The sequence below is a fragment of the Centropristis striata genome, chromosome 14 (genome assembly GCF_030273125.1).
Source record: "Centropristis striata isolate RG_2023a ecotype Rhode Island chromosome 14, C.striata_1.0, whole genome shotgun sequence".
Taxonomy (NCBI): Eukaryota; Metazoa; Chordata; class Actinopteri; order Perciformes; family Serranidae; genus Centropristis; species Centropristis striata.
In genome coordinates, this window is record NC_081530.1 from 10,856,222 (window position 1) to 10,876,076 (window position 19,855).

Genomic DNA, 19,855 nt, shown 5'->3' on the forward strand with positions numbered 1-19,855 from the left:
TCTCTTAACTGTAGTAACTGATACTTTGCTTGAGCAAAAAATACATGTAAATAAGTCAACAGCAATGGCTTTTTCCAGAATTCATGACCTGGTTACTAAAGATAACACACAGACTTTGTTGTGAGCAGTTTCATGTAGGAACTATACTAGAAACTAGAACAAACGGTGGTGAGAAGTTCCTGGACAAAGTCATCAGTCAAACAAACGGCAGACTTTCACCCAGGAGGATGGGATTCATGTCACATGAAAACAAAAGTAAATTACTTTTTATGTTACTTCCATGGCTCACATCACCCTCGTAACTACTTCAAATCCATACGTACAATTACTTACTGCTGAAACCTAAACCTAGCTCAGTGGATTTGTAGCCTTCACAGAAACTGCAGCTTTTTTACAACTGCGAACCGTATGTGTATGTATTACGACGTGTGTGCTGTTGTTAGAACGCTCTGCGGTACCGCGAGCCATGAAACCTTCATTTAGACAAACTCATATGTGTCATTATGGGTGGTATTGATAAACGGTCTATATATATATATATATATATATATATATATATATACATACACATATACATATATATACTACTTTTTCTCACAGTTAAATGTACTAAACACCATATCTCCAACAGAAATATGCTGTAATATTTAATGGTAAAATCTGTAATTCATGCAGCAAGTATTTTCTTGTCAATTACATGTTAAAACAGCTTTTCTTTTGATGGAAAAACTTTTTATTTTTTAGGGTAAAATATGGAATAAAATGGCAATCTTAAACATGAAATCAGCAGTGCTTATATCATTTTACTGTAATATTACAAAAAGTTGCATCGTAACGGTAAAGTTCTGGCCACCACAGCTGCTGTTTTTTACCGTAAAAACAACAGTTGTTTTTTTTTTACAGTGTACGACTGCCATGTGAAACACCCACTCAGAGGCTGGAAACTTAAGGGCCGTTATAAGTCCAAAACCGTATAACTGTATGCCTCTTTGATGAATGGATAAATATACAGTACACAATACTGCAGTATAATTATGGTTGATATATCCTGACACAAAATGTGAGGAGAACTCAAAGTTCAGTTTGACTCTAAAGCGGCTATAATTAATAGGCCTATTTTATATTTTTTATCAGAGGAAGACATCGCTCTGCCAGAGAAACTTATTACCTCAGTCTGTAGCTCCTTTCAGCTCTATGAATTAAAGTGTAGTGTCTAGTGTCAGCGCTTGATATCTGTGGGACATATTTAACATTAGTGAGAGGGGATCCCTATTAAAGGGAAAGTTTGGATTTTCTTCAAGCAGAAAACGAATGACAGGGACTGCAAGAAAACATATTTTAACCACCTAAACAAAGACCCAATCTAAAAATGTAATATGTTATATTTAGAACATGTCCACCAAGAACTTCCATGTTCCTACACATAACTACACATGTTCCTACACTGATACACTGATGCAGATCAGAAGAATACGGTTGAGTTCTACTGGCTGTGGATAGCAACAAAAATCAGTGAAGCTATTGTAAATATAGTGTACACATAAATGGGTGTAACATTTTTAGGGTGGGCCTTTGTTTAGGTGGTTTAAATACATTTTGTCAGTCCCTGATATAATACAATACATTCATTCCTTTCTTTCCTGGGGCTCATTTGGTTCTGCAAACTGGGAACATGCAGACCATCATCTATCTATTGCAGGTAATATATTAACTCTGAGAAAGTAACTCATACAACCTCACTTCAAAAAATCCAAACTATCCCTTTAACGGTTACACCACCGAATGGCATGCTTGTGTTAGAGCTGGGGCTGTTAAAGCCTCCCGCGCTCTGCCCTGGTTCTTTTGTTCTAGACTTGGTTTTTACAAAAGACTCAAAACAACTGAATACAGTTTACCATTTATTGAAAGAATTTTAGCCAAATGCAATGAGCAGCTGGTCTCTGCTGTGTCCTCTATAATTAACTTGTGTATCATGTAACAAAATAGCAGCTAAATACATATTCAGGGAGACATATTATATGCATTACACATAGATTAAGGCTGTATAGGTTTGCTTTAATAACAGCTTAATTACATGTAATCCCTCTACAGTATTTCTTTTCCACACATAGAAACCATAATTTGGAACTAAATTCATAGGGAACACATTTTGTTAATTAAATCTTACAGTTTGACAATGGATAACACCATTATAAGGGAGGATATGTAGGATAAATCCATAGATTAATCTACATTGAAAATATATGTAACCTAGGTACACAGGTGAAATATCAGATCATGGGAAAGGAAAACTTCTTGGACAAAAGTCAGCATAGCGTATCCTAAGCGGATGCTCTGGTTGATACAATAACATTAGAATAGGAACACAATCTCCCAAGTGTACTCACATATCAAATGATTGTCATAACAGGAAAGTACAGGACATTAAAACCTTACAAAGAAACAATGACGCACGACCAGAAGTGAAATAGCCAAGACAGGCGTTGTCAGGTCAGAGTTGTTCTGAACGTTGGATGTGTTGCCATCTGTTTTTAATATCTGCCAATTAAAATCCAGCACAAGGCTGTTATTCGAATTCATCTGGTCGTCAAGTGTTTTTCTTTAAAGATTTTCTACAACAGGATCACCAGTCATAGTGCCAACAAGTTCCTCAATTAACAGTTATCTTCTGGCTGTGGGCACCGACCCCAACAGTAGGTTGGACTTTTTCGCAATTGGTCAATTTAGGATGGTAATGTAGTGGAAATTGCTACCTCTCTTGGGTGAGAATATGAATCGAAGAGCATGTGGATGTTCCTTTTAGTTTTCTTTATTATCAGACATCAGAATACACTGCCTAGGTACAGCAGAGGAGAACTTTGTCCAATATCAAAGGCTGCTGAAAAAGGTGTCCCAAAGTCCAATAAAGCCCTCAGTCCTCTCTTTTCTGTCTGTGTCAGATCATTTAAACAATTCAATGTAACATCCCACACCCCACGTATAGGGCATGTTTTTCCATGAACTGCCACACTGCTAAGTCTACTTTTTTACCTTAAAAGGAATTCAACTTATACTGTTTGTATTTCTGCTTCCACAGCCTTTGCTGTCTGACAAATCCCAGATCCTACAGTACGTTATTCCTGGTTTAAACCGGCTGTTACAGTTCTGTTCTGAACAAAAGGTCAGACTGGGGCCTTTTTCCTAAAGCAGAAGACTTACATTAAAAGTAACATAAAATATACGACAGTAACACAGTAGCCAACCCATACCGGTCACCTTGTGGTTATATCATTTCAAAACTATGGTGTCTTGTATGTATGTTTCTTAGTTTCCTTTTTTGAGGCCTATGTGTGTGTTTCTTGCTGAAATAGCTGCACCCTTCTCTAGTTCTAACCGGTTTTCAGGAAAGGTTCAATAAGAGGGTACAATCTGGTCTCTTAACCCGTAGCCAAATAGAAGAAGAGATCTCTTTAACCTATAGCCAAATAGAAGAAGTGAGGGCAGGATGTGTTCACTTGACCTGTAGTTCAATATAGGAACTAAACTTCAATGTTCATTGAGCAGTCTTCTGCAAAGTCACAGACAGCACGCGCTGCGAAGTGTAGTGGTAGCAAATCATCTGATGTCAAAATCATGTCAAAGAGATGAGAAGTTTTGTTTTGAAATAAAATTTTGAACTGAGCCATGTTGGTTTTGAAAAAGCTGACTCTTCAGAATGAAACAGATTATTTTAGGCAAGTTAGGCAAAAAAAGGGTGAAAATAATCATAATGACCAAGACAATAATAATAACATAGCAGATTTTTCAGGTAAGCAGGTTTATAATCAAGAAAGGGTGTCCAAACAATTAAGAACAATTCGTCCTTACCCCTTAGAGCAGCTTGTAATCTTTCATGAGGGAGGATATCAAAGATCTCCCTGTACCAAATGGTGACACTAGGTGGAAGGGTTTTGATCCAGTTTTTTAGTATAAACCCAGGGTCTTTCTTAATTATTATCACAGAAGGTTTTTTTTTAACAAAAAGTAGTTTTAACGCTTCAGTTACAGCTAAGCTATGCTAAGCTAAATATCCCTATCCTTCACTTGGTACATCTCGCTGTCTGTCTCTCGCTACAGTACATTCAACAGCAGATGAAGAAAGAGAGACCGGCAATATAACATTGTAGAAAGGTCCAGAATCGGCCCAAGTCTGAGGCCTTTTGCTGCATGTCTTTCCCTCTCTCTCACCTTTTCACTCTGTCTCTCAAAGTACAAAATGCCTAAAAATGTCTACAAAAACCTGTGGAAGTGCAGTGTTGAGTGTGAAGTTGTTTGGATGAGGGGTTGTCAAGAAACCTGCAAGCAGTAATAATGAAAGCCAAACAAACGGTTCTGAATGGCCAACATTTTCAATGAACACTGTATGAATCAACTTAAAAGTGATGAGAAGTCAGTGTTGTGTTCACAGCTGCCCCGAAATGCCAGAAAAACCCAGATTATATACTAGGGCTGGGCGATATATCGATATAAAAGATATAGAGATATATTTTTAAATGTAATATGGAATTAGACCATATCGCTTATATCGATATCATTACAAAAAAATGTCTTTCTTTACATATAAATGCCACCATTACTAGGGTTTGCCATATTAGGTTCTTTTGTAGTGTTCATTATTCTTTTCTCATAAATAGTTTTATTTCGGAAAAAGATTGGCCTATTTTATTTCATAGGCTACTTTTATTTAAGAGATCTTTGTTATTTAATTGTGCATTTTATTATACTCCTGTTGTTATACAGTATTTATGTTAACTTAAAAAAAAGGTTAAATAAAAGTACTTGTCATATTTGACTTTGACTGAACATTTGCTCTCACTTTGCAATAAAAATACCGGGATATATATCGTATATCGATATTGAGCCTAAATATATCGGGATATAACTTTTGGTCCATATCGCCCAGCCCTATGTTATACAGCCTTTTGATTCAGTACATTCTGAGGGATAAAAAGTGACTGTGGACAACACCATTATTGCATTTGAGTAAACTGGTTAAATCAACTGTGTGTTCTTCAGTGTAAAAGTCTGCTGTGCTTTAATGGAAATCATGGTCCAATGCAGCTTTGAAGCGACATTCTTGTTAATCCATATAGGTTTTGTAGGCCACTTCAGCCCAAAAATCAGTGCCTGAGAAAGCAGAACACTATTTCAAGTCTGACCCAGTCAATGATTTCCCCATCACTTCCTTTATGAGTTTTCTTTCTTACTGTAGTTGCTGAACATTGTCTGCAGCCTTAATTCCTGCAGTCAGCAGGGGGAAATCGGTGATGCAGGGCACCCGTGGCACTTCTTGACTCGTGAAGGGAATTATATGTAAATCACTTGACATATTACCACCCTTCTCACCTTCACAATGCAGAGCACATTTCTGCAATCCAAATGCAGTGAGCAAAAGATTTGTCACACAGCACATAAGGGGCATGTGCACTTTTTTTTTGAAGCAAATGGCTGCATTTCTGAGTAAAATGCTTATTGGTGTGAACAATATAGGCTCAGTGATTTGACTGATAATGCATGTCAGTGAAGGCAAGGGGGGGTCAATTGAAAGAAAGACCTCAGTGTGTCAGGCAATTGGCTTGCTCACGCTGTTTATGTTAATCTTTCCCCTGCCAAGCGAGAGATGTAAGTCATTACATTAGATTGTTGAGAGGATCCTGCAGAGAAAAGGAAGCCCTGGTTAACGATCTGAAGAGGAGGAGGATAACAGTTATGACAGGACAGAAGGGATGTGACCGTGACTTGATAGCCCACTGTAGACATGTTTCATTAAAGACACGTAATTGTTCCTTTTAGATTTCGCTGTCAGATCTTTAAGCACAAAATTCCATTTTGTTTCCCAACAAGTGGCTTTTCTCAAGATTAGTATCCAATAGTTTTCAGTCCAATTTGTTCACTGAGCCGTCATGAAGTATTAAACTGGAACAATTTACCCCACCTCTATTAGAAGAGGTCAATCCTGCTAAATGATTTCCTTCCAATTGACTCATTCTCTCTCCTGGCATACCCATTTGCAGCTAAACTCAACAGAGCACTTTCCATTTCAGGAAATCTCCTTTTCAACCGTTGGCTACCACTGAGACATGTCTGACTGGTGGCTCGTCTTCTGTGTCACTGAGCAGTGTCTGAGGCCAATTGTCACACTTCAAAAAGCTTTCATTCCAGCATCTTCTCACACCACCTCAGTAACCACAGCCAATAGTGTGTCTATCTTTCTTCCATTTGTGGAGGCAAGGCACAGAAAGTAACTGATGGGGAAATGTAGAGTTTCACACACATACGCACAAACTGAGACTCATAGAACAAGTCTGAAGAGCAGTCTGTTGAGGGTACAAAAGGCCAACATGGACTATAAATGACAAGGATACAAGAGGAAGCTGTATTTTTCCACAGTAGCAGCCAGGCCAAGGTGTTTATTCTGTCTGCTGAACAGTTAGTTGCCCCCTGTCCAACTCTTTGGTCCAGAGGAAGACATCTAAAATGTTCTTTTCCATTGAATCTGGTGGACGACTCATGGTTCCCAGAGGACATGACACTAACACAATCATATTCATGTAGCTAAACTATCTTCATCCCTCAATAATTTGAAGTTAAGACCGAAAGCTTACCTGTCAAATCAAGACTCCTACTAGTTAATTTTCTAGTATAGTGGTCATTGTATCATTATCACTTATACATGCTCATTCACTCATACACTCAAATACAATTATTTAATTATACACACCCATGTTTTTATTTCTGCTCAAAGGTTAGAGTTTGTCTCCCATGCCATGGGTGTGTAGTAGTTGATGGGGTGGCATGTTCGAGGCTTGTGAAGCCCTATGTTCCCACATTTCTAAGGATTTTTTTTTTTTAACGAGGAACATAGGACCCGGGGAACATAGGGATGACCCCCTAAAGAAAACACGTAAAGTTTGCTGTTGTAAAAATAAAAGCCTGAATGTTCATTGAATTTAGTTTTGAGGACTACGTGACTATGCGAAGTGACAGTTACGGAAAAAAGTAATGGATAGAAGTTTGCTTTTGTTGTCTCAATTGACATGAACAGCATTTGTAGTGTTCTCGTGCAGGGGGTTGCAACTCTGACTAAACACCAAGTTAAACCATTGCCAATGAAGACAGAGCCGTAGTAAATTTGATCGTTTGCTGTCACACTACTTCATTAACATGTTGGTGAAAACTGCAAATAAAGCGAAACAAAACGTATTTTAACTTAAACATTACAACAAACGCAGCTGTAAACATGATACACATTGCTGCCTGCTTGTATATAATTGTAAATGAAAACACTTGTAACTTAATTTATCAAATACATTAATTTATGAAATCACTGCTTATATATAAACATATCAAATGCAAATCAAACTTACGGCATTGCCTCTATGATGCTTCAGAGTGGATGTCTTGGTGAATACACTTAAGGGTGCCTTCCTCAGCTACCTTAGCAGGTAGCTGTAGCCTTAGGCCAGGGGCAGATGTCATCAGATGGTGTCCAACCTTCACTGGGTGTTTCGGCCCTCAACCACAACACCCTCCAGTTGGTGGGCCCGCAGTGAGTGGCCAGCTCACTGCCCACCTGCCCCTGGCTTCCAGCATTCCTCCTCTCTCTTACTCCAAATCCAGCATGAGGCTCGTTCCGCCTCCTCCCCCATCCGGCGAGCTGCCTGCTTCTTACTCTGCTCATCCATCCCTATGGCAGAAAGGAAACTCCATGCAGATCTTGCTGGTAAGCCCCTGCACCCTATCTCCACAGGGAAGACCCACGCCTGCCAGCCTCTGTCTCAGCAGTCTTGGGCCAGCTGTTGGTATTTTGCAGCCTTCCTTTCATGGGCCTCCTCGCAGCCCTCCTCCCATGGCACTGTCAGTTCAACCAGGATTATCTTCTGGTCCTTGGTTGACCACAGCACTATGTCAGGTCGGAGGGTTGTTTGCACCACCTCAGGAAACTGTAGCCTCTTCCCAAGATCCACCCTCATCTCCCAGGAGCATGCGGCGTGAAGAATGCCGGGTCTTTTCCTTTTGGTGGTCTGCACGGGCCTAGCTCCTTCCTTAAGGAAGGTGATGACTCTCTGTGCGGTTGTGTGGGCTGGTCTCTTCTTGACCCTCTCCCGCTCTATGGTGTCGGCCAATGAGAGGAGTACTTTGTCGTGGCGCCACCTATACCGCCCCTGGGTTAAAGACGTTTTGCACCCTGATAGTATATGGGCCAGGGTCCCCCTCTGGCTGCACAGCTTACAAAGCGGATCCTCTCTTAGCCCCCATGTGTGCAGATGTACTGGGGAGGGGAGGGTGTCATAAACAGACCGCAAGAGGAAGGAGATGTGATAGGGCTCCAGGCGCCACAGATCCCTCCATGTGACTTTGCCCTTGGGCAAATCCCATTTTGTCCAGGCCCCCTGGGAACCTTGCTGCACTGCTTTGGCTAATTGTGCAGAGCCGAGGCCTTGTCGGTGGATGCACTGGTTGCCAACTATATCCCGCAACTTTAGGGAACTGACTGCCTGGTCCACAGCTGTGTTGGCAGCCCACTTGCGTCCAGACCTGGTTGTCATGCCAGCTTCTCTGATGAGGTCGTCGTTGGAATCCCTCAGACTTAGGACAACTCTGCATTTTGCCACCTTGTACTCCTCAGCTACTGATGACAGGGGGAGTTGCAGTTGACCAGACCTGATATAAAGGCCCACTGATGAGAAGCTTGGGGGAATGCCCAGCCACCTCCGCAGGTGCTTGTTGGTCCTCCTCTCAATGACCTCGATGGTAGTCATGGGAAACTCATAGACCGTGAATAGCCAGAGGAGCCTGGGCAAGAGGCCGTATTGATACAGCCAGGTCTTGAACTTGCCCGGGAGTAAAGACTTGTCAATCTTCCTCAGCCATACCTCGGTCTGCTTCACCGCCTCAGCAATACTGGCACCATCCGTCAGTGACGTGTTGAACCACTTTCCCAGGCATTTTATTGGGTTGCCCTCGATGGATGGAATGACCTCACCCTGGACTTGAAGGCTGAACTTGCTGGTGACTCTGCCCTTCTTAATGACCATGCTTCTGGACTTCCTGGCTTTGAACAGCATCCCTGCCCAGGAGGCGACGCTGCCCAATGTTTTCCAGCACCCATCTTGCTTGGACGTGCGTCACAGTTTCTGTGATGTCATCCATGAACGCTCGCAGCACTGGCTGCACAACACCGGATTCCAATCTAGGGCCCCGGGTTATGCCCTCTGCTGCGGATAACAGTAGGTTCATTCCCATAATAAACAAGATGGGGGAGATGGTGCACCCTGTTGGGATCCCCTTTTGGAGGTCCAGCCAGTTGGTGGTAAAGAGTGCCGATGTAAACCTGAGTCGAAATCCTGCAAGGTAGTTGGTGATCATGCCTCGGATTGCCACAGGGATGTAATAATGGTCAAGTCCTTCTTGGATGAGATCATGCGGAATTGACCCATAAGCATTGGCAAGGTCTAGCCAGACGACTGTTAGGTCGCTTTTCTTCCGTTTTGCTTCTTGGATCAGTTGGCTGATCATTGAGGTGTGTTCCAGACAGCCTGAAAAGCCTGGGATGCCACCTTTCTGGATAGATGGGTTGATATAGTGGTTCTGCGTCATGTAGGAGGTAATTCTTCGTGCCAGAACAGAGAAGAAGATCTTGCACTCTACGCTAAGAAGAGAGATTGTTCTAAACTGGGAGATTGCGGAGGACCCCTCCTCTTTTGGAACAAAGCATCCCTCAGCCAACTTCCAGCTTGGTGGAATTGTCCCCTTGGCCTAGATCTTCCTCATGTTTTTCCACAGCCTCTTAAGAAGCTTGGGGCATTTCTTGTATACCTTATATGGTATACCGCTTGGGCCAGGGGCAGCCGATGATTTGGCTTTGCGGACGACGTCTTGGACATCTTGCCATGTGGGTTCCTTCGCATTCAACTCAGTTGATGGCTTCTCAGGCCTAGAGATGTTGCGGTTGGCCCCTAGACCCTGACTCCTGTTAGGGTCGCTGTGAGCTTCCACAAGGAACTCTTCAACCTCTGCCTTTGAACTGGAGAGTGAGCCAGATTTTTGTTGGCCAAGAAGAGACTTTGTGAAGCTGTATGGGTCTTTTACAAACTGGGCTCTCCTCTTCTCTTTTTTCCGACGCTGCTTCCGAAGGTGCTCTGCTGTCCTGAGCCTGCACAGTTGTTCCAGCAGCTTGCTTGTTAGGTCTTTGATACCTTCCTTCTCGGTCGGTGAGCTGATCTTAAATCGTTTGTTAAGGGCCTTTATCTCGCTTCTCAGGCGACAAATCTCCCTCTCCCTCCTGTTTGGCTGCTGCTGCGGTTGACGCTGGCCTTTCTGCTCCATGCTGCCAAAACGTTCCTTGGCGAGGTTGTACACTATAGTTGTCAGTGCATCGATCTTCCTATGTGCTGAGCCTGATGCAGTTGCTTCCAGGATGCCATCGAGGTCGTCATCCAGCTGCATCCAAGCATTGTTGTCTGCCATCTTTGGCCATTTAATCCTCTCTCTCCTTGCCATTTGGATTGGGGTGGTTGGGGGGGGGTTCACATGAGCTGGTTTCTGGTGCTGGGGCAGCTCAGGTGCGGAGAGTGTGCAGATTCATGCAACACGTCTGCCTTCCTTTGTTCCAGTCAAACAGGAAGTAACTAAACAGGAAGTGACTAAATAGGAATTGATCCCATAGGAAGGGACTTAACAGCATGTGACATCACAATATTAAGTAAACAAATAATACATTTACAAAATACATTTGTAAACTTTAAGTAATCATCCACCTGTTGTTTCTAACTTAAATTAAATACCAATAAATTATCTAAAGTAAACATTACAAAAAGCCTTAAAGGCGACACAGCATTCTTCTGGCCACCATCCCGAGTGCAACTTTCATGCTTTATATTCCAACAACTCAAACGTAAATATGTGTTGTATTGAGCTGCTTGTATGAACAACCAATGGGGTCGTTTTTGAGGGAAGGACAGTCTCTGTCATAATGTCATTAAGCTTCCAGCATCGCCTGTTTCACAAGGACGCATGGATTAACTCTGCTGGGCCACTTGTCCTTAACACTCTAACTCAATAATGGACAGATTTACAAACCATGTTCTGCTGTGGATATTACAGAATTCTAGAGAACAAATCCTGATGTAATGGTGAGCTCATGACCTTATCTGGCCAAAAATAATAATCAATAATCAAAATTCTGTCCAATCCTTTTTATTATTAATATTTTGTCCCTTATTTTGTAAATCACTTAGAAGTGAAAGTGTGCTTGTTGCTGTCATGTTTACAGAAACCACTAGTAATGCATGTGCCATGTGTTGAAACTAGACTTGCAAACATGAGAGACAAATACATAAATAAAATGATTGTAACCAATTTGTATGGTAGCAGCGCAAAATCCATGGTAACCTACCAGGTGTTAAACGTTTTTAAACACAATCTGTCAACCTGGACATTTTATTGGACTGAATACTGTAGGTCCATTTTGCAAACCGATTAAGTTACAACCCTCATTTGTCTCCTGAACAATTGGAAGTATTAGCAGAATTTTTTGGCAGTGTCTGCCCACAGATGTTTGCCAACCTAACATTGTTTTACATGTTTGTCCATTTATGGAGAAAATATGCAACAACAAAAAAAAGGAAAAATTACACTTGTCTTACATCAACGATTTACTGTCTAAGCTTTTGGTCAAACAGACCCTCAGAAAAAACATGCAGACTAAATAGTCAGGCACAGGAGAAGTCATCACTATATGAATACATATTTAAAATATTTTAGTACCAGTAGGTCCTACTGCCCTTACTTTTTAACTACGTAATGTTTGACTTGTGCTTTTCATTATTTTATCTCTTTTCTTATCCTGCTGTATCTTATTTTATCTTATTTGTATTTTTATTTCCATTTCCCTGTTTTAAATGACTGCTTTTACTGTTTTAAATCGTTTCTTGCTGTTTTTAATGTTTATGTAAAGCACTTTGAATTACCTTGTGTTGAATTGTGCTATACAAATAAACTTGCCTTGCCTTGCCTTTAAAAATGGAAGTGGATTATCTTTTATGTTTTAGTGAAGTCACTGATGTTCTACGTAGGTTGTTGCATTCAGGACATTAATTCTATGGAGTTTTGGGCTATTTTGTCCATTTTTGAATCCTTTTCATCCTGCCTGTATACACCACTTAAAACATGGTTAAATGCCATGTTGTTGTTTTTTTTTTTTCAGAACAACTTCACCTATATGACCTAATAATAATTTATTTTTTAATTATGACTTACTGGATCAACATATTGAACCAAAAAGAAACAAAGAAAAAGCAACATAAATGTGATCTTGTGATTGTGTGTGATCCTGTCATCCAACTCTGGGACTCGATTTTATTTGTGTCTTGTGTGTTTAGCATAACAATTTTGGTCATTTTTTTTTGTCTTTTTCGGTCATTCTGTGTCATTTTTGTGTCTTCTTTAGTCATTTTGTGTCTTTTTTTGTCATTTTGTCTTCTCATTTTGTGTCTTTTTTGGTCGTTTTTTGTCTTTTTTAGTCCTTTAGTCCAACATAAAATGTTATTTTGAATTTTTTTTTTAACTTTCAAAACACTATCATGCTCAATAAAGAATTTTAAATGTTGCAAATGTGAACAAAGGTTGCAAATATAACATAAAAGAGGCTTACATCCAGTTCCATGATTTTATACAAAATATATTTGAGCTTGCCTCCAGTTTTACTTGGTTTAACATCATCAAACTGAAACTGGCCTCATGGAGTTTACAGCCAGAACTTTAGAGGTAAATTTACAGTAGGGCTCCACGCTGCTTTGTTTTCTAGTCTGGATGAGATGAAGAAGTCTGGATTTGGTGCTTTTGGTGACTCTTTTTTGGTGTCATGTAAAAGGGTGCATTCATAAAATCAGAGCTTGTTTGTTTCGTCAAATAATATGTCAATAATATGCAACACTTAGAGACATGCAGAACTGTGCAAAAGTTTAAAGCGGGTGTGAAAAATGCTGTAAAATAAGTAATCTTTCAAAAATAGAAGTGTTAATAATTTATTTTTAATCAATAAAACAAAATGCAAAGTGAGTGAACAGAAGAAAAATCTCATTTTTGTATTATGGTCATTAAAATCACCATAATACAATGTGCATTATGGTAATTTTAATTGGGTGACTGATGCATGTGTGATGTAAGTGTGATCTAACTTACATAATGTTGGGCAAGGGATGGTTCGCCCAGGGCATAAATCTAGCCAGGACCGCCTCTGACTTCCAACCTGACTTTTTAAATGTGTACACACACACACACACACACACACACACAGACATGCACAGCGGCAATACTAAAAACAAAACAAATGCATAGTCGGCATTTGCTGCCATATTTGCTCTTTTTGGCCTCTAACATTATCAAATCCATTCACATTGAGCCTACAAGTTAAAAAGAGTGCTGATGGAAGCACATGAAATACATGTTGATAGGCCCCAGGGAGTGTGTTTTTTTTTTAACTCTTCAGAACAACACAAGGCACCCTCAGCAGAATGAAATGATAAGGGACAGATGAGTGGGTAGGAGCTGGGGGTGGCATAAAATGATTCACCATGGCCTAATTCACTCCTTGGTCACTCTCAGTCCTAATGTTTCAGAGCAATTTTACACCCTTCCTTGATATGCTGGCAGTCGGCCTCAGCTTCACTCTCCGGAGTCAAAAAGGCGAAGGCACCACTGGCTCCCTCTCAGAGCGCACGCTGCAGCCCAGTATTTCCACAGAGATGCCTCTCAGTCACTGCGGGCTCAGACAAACATGTGCCCAGCAGAATCAGTACAACAGATGAGTCTGAAATCATGCCTGGAGGCGAGCTTTCATGTACTAACTCAAACCCAGTCTTGCCAGATGACTACCGGCTGCTCCAACCCAGAGTCAGCGCTTTGATAAAGCAATGTAGAGCAGAGGGATGTCTGCAGATATGGGTTCCGCAATCTGATAAATATTAAAGGTAAGGGTTCAGCTCGGTTCACTGCCTGCTGGTGATGGCTGGTTCATAAGCGGGTTTGTTTGGGTTGGATGTCCGCCGGCTCATTCCGCCTGGCCAGAGATGAAAAATCTAAGAAGTCTATAACAGTAGGCTTCTTAATATTGCTTCTACCTCAGTGCTGGTTTCCACAGAGACAGATATAGCATTTATCTATCATCTACGGCTCTCTCATCCTATCAGTCTGTATGATATGAGCTGTGCTTTCCTCACACCACCATACCATATCTCAACACACAAAGACATGAAACGCTGGTGTTTCAGTGAAAAAATACTCACTTAACTCCTCCATCATTTCACTGTGACCAAATTGCCAAACACTGTTTGACAGAATGAGGCTGGAGAGTTGCCTATAGCACCATTGAGAGGCTGTGTTTGGAGAGATTTCCATTTGACAATCAGAGAAGCCTGGGCGTCCATTCTACTTGACTCCTTTTTAACTATGTGGCTCAGATAGCACATTAAAGAAGGGTCGTGTAGATCACAGGACAGGAGGGCTGCTCAATATCCCCAATTAGGACAAAAAACTAGTTAGCTGAAAGAGGTGCTGCTCTGCACGGACCCTTAGCTTTGCAATCAAGAAGAGTTATCCTGTTGGTTTGTGAGAGCAGAAGGCGAGACGTCCAATGGAATGCAGAGGAAAGTAACAGAGCTTAACATTGAAATGAGGCCCCTCAGGGTAAATGGGTTCTGGAGAAAGTGAAGATGAAATCCTTCCACCTGCACCAGGCAAAAAGCAAATAAAATGGAGTGCACCGAAGACGCTCTTGAAATTCCAAACAATGGCCGTACTTCTTGATCTTTAGCCAGAGACACATGTAACGCCCGCGAATGTCTTCAAGAGACATGTAGAAATAAAGTCACAGTCTGGCAGGATGACAATGTTCCAGCACCTTTAGCTGCAAAATCTTCTTTTTTCTACAGAACCCACAAACTCTGCTCAAGCCTTTTATTACACACACACTATTACAGATTTAACATTTTTCCCCTCCACGTTTCTCTCTGATCTTGGCTTATAATATAACATAATGGTAATGAACCACATTTAATAACACAGCTCTAACAGGGTTACAGGAAAAATAACAGATAGAAACCAGTAACAACAATAGAACAACTATAAATGAACAACAGAGAGATGTGTAATGCCCGCAAATGTAATAATGCCCACAAATGTAATAAACCATAAACGTAATAAAAATATGCAGCTTTTAATGCAATAATCCCACAAACATAATACGTTTTCCACAAACGTAATAGCCGCTGCCTACTACAAACGTAACAAGCGATTTCCCACAAATGTAATAACTATTACATCTGCAGGGATTTTTTACATTTGTGGGGAAGTGAAAATCTTCAACTTTCAATATTGTAATAACTTCCCACAAATGTAATAACGCAATAAATAACAATAGTCGCGAACCGCCAATTCCTAACTTTCACATCTTCACATTTAACAAGTAGAAACATCAACGAACACAACCGCGAGGAAACAAAAAATATCTCTACATATTAATGATTGTGTAGACATATTAAACTCACCTGGGGCTCTGTTGTGTGTGAGTGGAGAGCCAGCAGCTGGATTTTGCATCCACAGTCAGTAGCCTATTAGTAGTATTAGTAGTGTGTGTTTAGGCAAAGCAACAACAACAACAACCACAATGACCATTATTTATTGCGTTATTACATTTGTGGGAAGTTATTACAATACTGAAATTTGAAGATTTCCACTTCCCCACAAACGTTATACTTTTTTGGGAAATCATGTTAAGTTTGTAGAAGGCAGCAGCTATTACGTTTGTATTACATTTGTGGTATTATTGCATTAACCCATTTAAGCCGCATTTCTACCATTAAAACTGGGAGCGCTGTTGCGTTATTCTACCATTAAAGCCGGGAAAGCGGATACGTCGTTTTGTAGTATTTGTAGTTTTTTCCACCTATTTTTGGTCTCTTGGCCAATGAAATGCATCAGAATACAGGTGGGAGTGTCGCAGTGCATCATGGGACTTTTCCAGAACTTTGAAATCATGGTGGAAGACGACTATAGCGGAGGGAGCTCAGATATAACAGCTATAAGCTCTCAAATACTTTTTGAATTTAATTTCTATCTGCAACAAAAGCTGATCTAAATCTATTATTTCGTAGGCGTTGACACTTCTGTTAAATTTCCAGAAAAACTTCAGGTTTTAGGGGATTATTTTAAAATCGCCCAGAGGTTTTACAAGCATTTTTTCCAGGCCTAAATGGGTTAAAAGCTGCAGATTTTTATTACAATTATGGGCATTATTACATTCGCGGGCGTTACAGACACATTTTCAGCAGATTGTGAATGCAATATTTTAACAGTAGTCTACACGTAACATCAACAAAAGTAGGACTGCAATGGTATGAGATTATCGAGGTAAACATCTCAGAAAATATCACTGTTGGTATACAGAATTACACAGTTATTATTAATTATCAGTAATAATGGATGGATTGATTGTGTTTTGTAATCGTTACAAAGCATTTCAGCACTACACTAACACAGATCTGCTCACAATCTGTAGTATAATTAAAACTTTTCAAAGGAAAGTTTGGAAACAACAGGTTAATAAGGATAATGTATTCCTGCTCCTGTGTATTGATGAATATTCAATTCCACTTTCACTGACTGACACTCAGTAAAAGTAGCTCTCAGCAGCTCTGTGAATAGAGTCTGCATGAGAGGAACCTCTTCAGCTGGGCAGATGCGTTTTCATTGACAGTGTACACTCACCAGCCACTTCATTAGGTACACCTGTGAAACGGCTTTTAACGCAAATATCTAATAAGCCAATGGTATGGTAGCAACTCAATGCATTTAGGCGTGTAGACATGGTGAAGACAAGCTGCTGAAGTTTAAAGCGAGCATCACGTAAGTGACCTGGTTGTTTGTACCAGACGGGCCGGTCTGAATATTTCACAAACTTACAGGCAAGGCAAGGCATATTTATTTGTCTAGCGCATTTCATACACGTAGCAATTCAATGTGCTTCACACAAAAACAATGAAAAAAAAAATGGAACCATACACAATTTCAGCAATAATATAAGTAAAAAGTAATATATATATATACGAGGCATATATATAAGAGGCAGTTTTAAAAGTAAATGAGAGAATAAAAAACGACATAAAACATAAAAACAATGTGCATTTACTGCAGAAAGCATCCAAAAAGAGTTTGGTCTTAACTTTTGTTTTGAAAATAGTGGCTAAAAGCTGCTTCACTTTGCTTTGTTCTGACGGTTGATTTCAGTAGTAGTTGTTTATGTTCTGATCTAAGGAACCTGGTTTGGGAATACTGTTTAACCCTCTGGAGTCTCCAAAAGCGCCAAAGCATGGTTTCTTCATCACATCCAGACGTAAAAACAAGGCAGACCAAATAAGACACAAAATTACTAAAAAAAGACACAGAATGACCAAAAAAAAGACACAAAATAACAAAAAAAAGACACAACAGACACAAAATGACCAAAAAAGACACAAAAAGACACAAATGAGCAGACAAAGACACGAAAAGACATGGGTTTCAAAAATGGACAAAATAGCCCAAGACTCCATGTCATGTAAATAGTTTAGCCCCGCCCCCCTTCAACAACTTTAAAACAAAGAGAAGTGCTTTAAAATCAATTCTGTAGCTAATTGGGACTTTAAGATCAGGGTGATGTGATCTCTCCTTTTTGTTCTAGTGAGGACCCTGCCTGCACTGTTCTCAATCATTTGAAGTGGTTTCAAACTTTTTTGGGGAAGTCCTGTGAAAAGCACATTGCAATAATCAATCCTACTAGTGACGAAAGCATGTATGCAGAGGATGGTCGGAAAAAGTGAAAATATCCAGTGAGCCTCGATGCCTTGTTGATGCCAGAGGTCAGAGGAGAATGGAGACTGGTTCAATAGTTACTCAAATAACTACTTGTTTACAACCAAGGTATGCAGAAGACTCTCTGAACACACAACATATCCAACCTTGAAGCAGCTGAAGACCACACTGACTATGAGGTCCATCTGATAACTCCGTGTCCAGTGAGTGTATATTTTGTTACCTTGCATTATGCATCTGAATTGGTCTTTCTGCACAGCCAGGACATGCAACTTTTATACTCACATTGTTCAGAGCAATAGTCCGGCTCTTACATGGAACTCACACTGAAGAAAGCAAACAAGATGGCTGAAAGGTAGCCTTATTTTGAAAAATCCTAATGTGAACAAAAAGAAGATGCAGAAATTCGAGTCGGTATGTTTTGCAGCAAGTTCAGTATATCACATCAGTCATTGCAGTCAAAACAGATCTCAGAACTACTTAAACAGCACACAGCAAACCAAAAATGTTCAACATTTCATAATCCTTTAGATCATTCTGCATTGTGAACCTTAAACTGCACATCAAACAAGAACTGACCAGGCAGAAATTCTGGTTATGTAATTATTTCAGAGAACTCAAGTTGGTAAGATTTGTGCCCTGATGATATTTTCCCTTACATTGCTTTGATATTGAAAAAAACAATCATATATTTGAATAGATTTATGTTCTTTTGGTACATTTGGTGCTGGTAAAATATGCTATTTTGAAATATGTCTTACGTTTCCTGAAAGCTGGTCTGCAGAACTTTTTGTCTCCTGCCCAGGCGGCAACCTCCGGGTCTGAGCAGGGAGGCAAACCAGGAAGTGCCTAAAGCTGCATTCTACCGAAAATTCCAGCAGGGGGTGCTGACGGCGGCTGCATAACCATTTGGGTCAATTCATTTCAATACAAAATGAGAAAACTTCTCACTTAATTTATTACCTCACATAACACTATGGTCTCAATCGCTAGTAAAAAATCTTCAAGACAATTTCATGTTAATAGTTCATAGAAGATAAAGAATCATTTGATTTGGGGCGTGGCTAGCTTTGATTGACAGGTCACTAACAAGGCGAGCCGACATGGGGAGAGAAGCAGAACAATGCATATCCACGGCAAAAAAGGACATTTAGCGGATGGTCTCATAACTTTGACCCTTTCACTGTATTTTCACTTAATGACAGTTTATTTGAACGTTTTGTTCAGTAAAAATGTCTTGTTCAGCGTTTGGTTGGACTAACAGACACTCCAAGGAGTCGCTGTTCAGTTTTCTGAGGTAAGTAAAGTACATTTTGTTTTTGTTTTTTGCTAGCCAAAACTAACATCCCAGTTAATGCTCCAGTTAATGCTAACATGAATTAGCAGCAGCTTCTCTCAGTCAGGTTGAGGTGTAGAGAGGCTGTAGTCAGTGATCAGATCCCTCTCGCTCCTCCACAGTCCAGATATGGTCTGCTCCCCGTATCGGAAACAAGATGGCGACGAGTTAATCGCTGAACTCGATACCTCAAACGGGCAGTCCACAAACCAAGGGATGACGTCAGCCTATGCTCCTGCCCTCCAACTGAGAGTAACTACACAATCACTGTCAAGCTTATGACATTATTATTTTATTATTATTATTTAGTGTTTATTTGATATGGACATAGTAATTACATTGGACAGACCAGATGCATTGTTTAAGTGTTTTAGCACAAGTTCCTAATTTGCAACACTTGTAGGCTCATAGGCAGTTTTTGAAAAGATAGGGCAATTAAAATAAAAAGAATGGAAAAAGGAAGGACTGGACAAAAAAACAAAACAGCAACAGAACAATGGAAAAAGAAGTCAAAGAAGTACAAGCAAATTTTAATAAGGAACATAAAAAGGCAACAGAGCAAAGGCAATATCAGCAAGCAGTAAACCAGTTAGGAAACTATTCATGTGTGCACTGTTGATTAGATTTTAGCCACTGTTTGAGTCCTTTGTT